A 6,705-nucleotide genomic window follows, 5' to 3' on the forward strand; every position below is an offset into this window, starting at 1 on the left:
CCAGTTTAGTTCACCACAGACTTGTGAAAACAGATATAGGAATACGCTGTATTTTTTCAGTGACGCTCTCACGGAGACCGAAAACAGCATTTGTATTGAAAGAACTGTTATTATTGTGCATATGCACCTCTGTAGCTGCCATCGCCACCTGTGCTACTGAAATAATTATCTTCACAACACGGCTTTTGATAACGTGCAGTGTTAAGAAATATAACTACGGCCTTAGGCTGAACTGACTCTTAACTGATTGGACACGGATCCAAAAAGAAAGATTCCAGGGAGAACACTGTGCATCTTCGAAATGCAATAGGACGATGAGGGGTCAAAAATGATAATTTTTTTTATTATTTGTTTTATTATCCCGTCTGGGCGAGAGGCTAGGGGGAGCTCAGTGCGGGTGGGCAGTGGGAGGCGTCTCGATGCAAAAGCTCTTCAAAGCCATCTAGTGGGCAACGGACTCTAAGAAAAACGAGCCTACGACTCTGTGGGCAAGGAAGAGACACCAAAGTTTTCTGAAAAGGAAGAAACTTCATCAAAACGATGCTTCAAAAAAAAAAAGCAATCTGCCACATTCTACAGGGCAGCAAGTTCGGTGACAACAAACAGTTCTGACCCTAAGTAATGGAACACTGGCCCCGAGGTCCTGGCAGCAGAAATGTGCAAGAGCTCCCGGCAGAGATGGATGGGGGCGAGTGGCCGACCCCCGCGGGACCGTTAGATGCAGTCGGCCAAGCGACGGGAACGGGCTGCGTCAGCACCGACGGTGGACTGAAACTCGGGCTGCCTTTTCGTTAATTCGAGAAACACTCACTGAGTATCTACTATGTGCGAGGCAGACGGTCTTTTCTCATCATTCGTCTCATTATCTTTAAAGGCAAAATATAAAAAATCCCAGTCCATCGATTTCACAGACTGACTGATGGTCTTCTGTAAGAACGGCGGATCGATTCTTTTTATAGACAGCAATCTCAATGCCTCCATCACGTTCTTCTCTTCCAACGCACAGGGTCCAATCGACTTGAGGGCCGACTCGATACAAAGAGCAGAAGAAAAGCATTAAGAGAACAAGGTCCATTAGGCCCAATATTGCCTCAATTACTTTAATTCCATTATTCCCGTTCGTATGACTTCTGTAATCGATATCTCCCTTCAGTTATTCATGTTTATTTACCCTTTTCAAAATTGCAAGTAACAGGATTATGGTCTTTTGAGCTCAGTGGCAATAGACTGTCATCAATATATTTCTGAATTTGTGATTGTCTCCAGATCCACGACTGAGCAGAACGAAATTAAATCAAGTTTTCCAGAGGCCATCTTGTACAAAGATGCAGAGCATCATAATGCAGGACAGGTGCTTCTACCTGTTAATGTCACTTGTCACTCACCGTCAAGACCGGTCACATGTGGCTTAACGGCTTCTTACTTTTCTTCTTCCCATGTTTAAGCCCAAAGGCAGTGTAACCAGTTTTCAAAGTGGACACCTCACTGCTTTCTGTTCACTAGAATCCTTCTACCTTCACAGACAATTATTCTGCAAGAGTTTCCTCTGGACGTTTCATTAACCACTGCCTCGTCCAAATTAAAGGAACCGCCTCCCTCCACTGAACAAACACCAAGGCAGAGCCCCCCCGTGTGCAAGACGCTGCACTTACGGGAGAAACGGCATACACGACAGGTAGACAGCCCTTCCCTTCCACACCCAGCAGTCCTTCTGAGAGTGTCACAACTAACTTGCGACGTAAGTGAAAACTGTGAAGAGTCCATAGAAAGTTCTCCTGAAGTCCAGAAGGGGCAAAGTTACTGGCGAGTGGAGAAAAAGTTTCATAAAGAGTACGAATTTGAGTGATATCTTGAAGGATGGGGGGACTGTGAAGAGAGAAGCTAGGAAGGGGGAGGAACTGTGTGTGGGGAGCAAAGCAGGCAACCCCGGCTTGAGTAGGTGATTTCCAGAGTAAATAAGAGACAGAAAAGGCTGAGATCTTCGAGTGCCAGCTTAGGAACGCCTGACTTCCCTCTAGAACAGGGGACCCCAACCCCCAGGCCACAGACTGATACTGGTCCGTGGCCTGTTAAGAACCAAGCCACACAGCAGGAGGTGAGAGGCAAGTAAGTGAAGCTTCATCCGTATCTGCAGCCGCTCCCCAGCGCCAGCATCACCGCCTCGGCTCTGCCTCGGATCATCAGACATTAGACAGATGCTCATAGGAGCACCGGTCCCTGGTGCCACAAGATTTGGAGACCGCTGCTCTAGAAGCAGCGGGACCTGGGAGGAGTTTGGCAGAAGACCAGCAGCCTTTACACAGCCAGCTGGCTGCAGCAGGCAGGAGGGTCCGAAGCCAACTGCAATCTGTAGACACGAGGCAGAGAGGGAGGCTCGGCAGTACGTAAGGGACCTCCGAGACTTGGTTCCTGCCTCCCTGCGGAACCTCGACGTCATCCTCCTACTTCATGCCCCAGGATCGCCCCATCCGCAAGGTGTACAAAGACACACCTGGCCCGCTGACCCCTCCCTGCTAAGGCCCCACCCTCCGTCTCCTTCAGAATGTTCTCGGTCCACCGCGCCTGTCCACCTGGAAAAGTTCTACGCCTTCCAACCTCCACTCAAATCCCGTCTTCCCTACGAAGCATTCCCTGCCTCCGAGAAGCCGAGCGAGCTGCTCTTCTCCATACGTAAGGTGTACTTAGTCCACAGCTCCGTTGCAGTGGCAATTTCTACACCATCGTTTCCACCTCAATTAGAATATCCTTGATGTTGTCCCCGGAGCAATATTTCGCCCCACGTGAGAAAGATGATGTATGAATGAATGAATGACAAAACAACAGACAAAGGAACAGGCTGAATGGTTGTACGAATAAGAAAGGAAAAAAAAAAAAAAAAAGCCCAAAAAACGAAAAGCCTGGAAAAGGATGATCGTAAAGTGAAAAGAAGGAAAGCGAAAATAGGGAAGAATTAGAGAACCTTGACAGGACTCAGGGATAACGAGCTGCAGGAGAAGCGAGAGATGAAGCAGAACGCCTCTGAGTTCTCCGCCAGAAGCCCACTGCCCCACATCATCGGCTCAAAAGCACCGGACATAAACCCACGAGACGCGAAGAAGCAGCCATCAAGAGACAGAGGCAGAAGAAACACCCAGAGAGAGCAAACACCGAGATTCATATTTTAACTTACCCGCGTGTAATCGTTTTCTGAGAAATCTGGATAGAATCTCGACTCGAAGTGTAATTAATGTAATTTAAATATCTCCCAGGTATCCAGAAAGACGCTCTAATTTCAGAAGTCTAAAAAAGATGGCCACGTTAATTACTAACTAAAAAGACGTGGAAATCATTTCCCCTTTTTTTTAAAATCAGAGTTTGACGATGAATACGTTTATTATCAATCACGCAGAGCTCCGACAGCTGGATTGTCAGAAATCTAAAATGAGTGAAGCTGGAGAACGCAAAACGGAAGTGGGAAAAGACTAAGCAACAATAAATTCTTTTTCAGGGCACTAGAGGTTTTTACTTCCGGTTTGTTTTTTCTTCACTAGCAGAGAAGTTAGGTACCGATGAAATCAGGCACACGTAAAATAACCCGGTTATTAAGATTTCTTCGACTGCTGCCATTGTAGTGGTGCGTACACACTGCAGAGCATGAAGCAGGGTGTTCAAGGGCAGTTCCATGGCCAGAAAGCGACAGCGCACTGCAGTCTAAGTGTAACTGCCAAGGGGCTAGTCTACCGTCACTCTGATATGCTCCCTGTGTGACAAATACAAATTCACGGTTTTAATTTTAGTGAAGCCCTACAAGTTCTCGCGAACCAAACGAGCAGGAGACCCGCGTGATAAGTCACAGAAGTCTCTAACAAAGGGTAGTAAGCGCTTGGACAAAACGGACCAGAAGAGGAAGCAGTGGAGGCCCCAGGATGGCGTCACCCCCCTGTACAGGACATTTGGGGGAACCGAGCCTGCGCGCATCACACACCCCAGAAATGGATGTCCTTTGATGTGCCAATTTTCTTAGGATCAATGTCAGGGTGAAAAATGCTAAAACGAGTTTCTATTGTCACATGCGTTTTCTACTACCCGTCATGGTCTTATAAATCCAGGGCTGTCTAGGCCAGTGCTATCCCTTGGCCGTGAGTCCCCCCTTGGGAATGAGGGGTCGGGATGCTGTAAGTCCACTGTTCCAGCCGCCTGCTGCTCAGCCTCGGGCAGGCAGGGCCTGAGCCACAGTCAGAGTCTAGATGCCGGCCTGCCCACAGATAGCGCTAGCCAGGGGCTGACAGGAAGTCATGGGCCCTAAAGATGCATGCTTCGCTCTCGGAGGAAATCCCACTGGCCTTTGACCTCTCACAGCAGAAGGCTTCTTTCTGTTACAAAGAGGTACTTCTTTCTTGGAAGTAAGAGCGGACATGGTCTGAAAGCTCTACACTTACAGAATACAAGGGCTTTCTAAATAAACATCTCTAAAGAGGATCATTTAAGCGCTGCCTTGAGACCGGTATCCTTATATTTTATCGGCGGTCAAATCTAAACACTCAAAAGATATACCTTCTAATGATTTTGATCTAAAGACGCACAGAAAAGAGAGAAGACGTAACTAGAGCAGATCTGTTTCAGGATAGTGTTTATAGATTAGTGCTAGGGAATAAAACATTAAATTTAATAAGAGTGAGTGCGAGGCGATGCGGTTGGAAGGAAAGACTAGCCTGCCTAAGTCTGATTTAAATGGTATTGAATGAGCTGGAAAGATATCTTGATGTACTGACACAGGCAGCATGTAAATTGGCAGTTCAGCCTGCGAGGCCCACAGAGAATGCAGGACTCACTCGCACAGAGGGTTCTATTTTCTAAAAATGCTACTTGCTTTTGCCTTAACGGGAAAAATCTTACCGCATTTACGATGCTGTTTAACTTGGACTCCTCTGAAAGTAAGAGTTCACTGAGGACAAGGGTCAGTGTAACACCTGCCCACCTCTGGTCACTGCACTTGACCTTTTAAAATCACAGACTTTGCCACTCGCTCATCCGACCAATATTAAGCAACAGGCGCTGCGCTAGTCTCCTGAGCGGGTCACCAAAAGGAATCAAGCCTTCTTCCCCGAGACAGGGTTATGGGTTGAAGCGTGTATTCCAAAAAGATGCGGAAGTCCTAATTTCTCATATACGTAAAGGGGACTCTATTTAGAAGGCAAGTCTTTGCAGAGGGTTGAGTTACGATGAGGTGATGAAAATGGTCCCTAATCCGTTATGACAGGTATCCTGACAAAAAGAGGAAATTTGAACACAGAGACAGACAGACGTAGAAGGAAGTCAACGTAAAGACACAAGGAGAAGATGCTCACCTAAGGCCAGGAACACCCGAGGCCACCAGAAGCTAGGAGAAAGTTCTGAAACATATTCTTCCTCAAAACTCTCAGGAGGAACCAATGCTGTTAATACTCCGATCTTGGATTTCCAGCCTCCTGACCCGTGAGATGAGTGTCTGTCATTTCGGCCACCCGCTCTGTGCTAATTCCTTAGGGCCACCAGAGAAAACTGATACAGAATGGATCACAAAAGAAGTGCGGCCAATCACGAGATCGCCGCGGTCCACAGAACTCGTCCTGTGGCTCTATCTACAGACGCTTCGACTCAGTTAATGAGGCCGGTGCGGTCACTGGACCACAGGGCACCACCTTCTACACCGCCTCTTCCATCAGCTCCATGGAAGAAAACAATGGCTCATAGTCTATGCAGAGGCCGACCCAGTGGGGGACTGTTTAATCCTCTAAAAAGATGATTAGAAAGAAACAGAAGCAATAAAGGTTAATGGAAAATTAATCTTGGTGACCTATTTGGGTAAATCAAAGTTGTGAGACATGCGTTTGTTTTAAAAGAAAATGCAAAGAATATTTAGAACAGCAACTTCAGATAAAGGGACAGAGATAAGACTTTAATTAGAAGAGTCTTCAGTAGTCGCATATTTACATAACTATTGAAAAGATAAAAGCCTTCTGATAAGGTAATAATGATGAGCCACAGTAATCATTCTACCTTAAATATGCAGGAGCGGGAAAGAGAGTTCGGGTGACCAGTCCTATTTCCTTACTGGTTGTTTACAGAGGTTTGTTGCAGGTGCTTTGCTGATGCTCCCTGGCGCACGTGGTCACTGAGATATGACAGGCCCTCTGCGCCCCAGGCGTAAGTGAGTAAAACACGCGTCAGAGAATGATGTCAGTGGGATGACTGAGCTGAGTCACTTCTCACACAGTGACAAACGTCCTGCCCTGAGTCCCGCTGGTCACTTGCTGTCCGTGCCAGCCTCTTACCTGACCACGGCGAGCTCTCTCTCCTCCACGTGTTATAAATACGATATCATGCTGGCCGCAAAGGACCTGTAAAAGAAAGGCCATCTCGTTAGAAAAACACTTCGAACATCAAATTCAGAGAGCTGTGTGAACACACGTAAGTGGACCCAAGGCTTCACTTGCCAAGTTCAGGCTGCGCACTGCCCTCTCCCGTTGCCAGCTCACTGTCCTTAGAGAAGGAAGGCCTCTGCATGGTGCTAACCTGGTGACTACCGGGAAATGTGAAGGTCTCATCACGGACACAGCCTCGGAGCTGTCAATCATCCGGAGAATATTTCTGCTTTAAAAGGGGTCCTTATCACTAAAGCAGCTAGGGCCAAGGCCTCCCAATCTGAGAAAGCCTAAACAAGGAAAGCTCTTGGTTCTTTAAGGT

The 6,705-nt window shown here is 47.2% G+C and overlaps 1 protein-coding gene across 2 annotated transcripts in view; it reads right to left on the reverse strand.

Moving 5' to 3' along the window:
• Positions 1–6,359, reverse strand: part of ENOX1 (ecto-NOX disulfide-thiol exchanger 1) — a 402,429-nt gene extending 396,070 nt beyond the window's left edge. For both annotated transcript variants that reach the window (XM_023536375.1, XM_023536373.1), the window contains exon 1: positions 6,294–6,359. The gene's annotated coding sequence lies outside the window, so the exon portion shown is untranslated. The remainder of the gene's footprint in view (positions 1–6,293) is intronic.
• Positions 6,360–6,705: the final 346 nt, after the last annotated feature.

Source organism: Pteropus vampyrus, unplaced genomic scaffold (assembly GCF_000151845.1).
Source record: "Pteropus vampyrus isolate Shadow unplaced genomic scaffold, Pvam_2.0 Scaffold154, whole genome shotgun sequence".
NCBI classification, from domain to species: domain Eukaryota; kingdom Metazoa; phylum Chordata; class Mammalia; order Chiroptera; family Pteropodidae; genus Pteropus; species Pteropus vampyrus.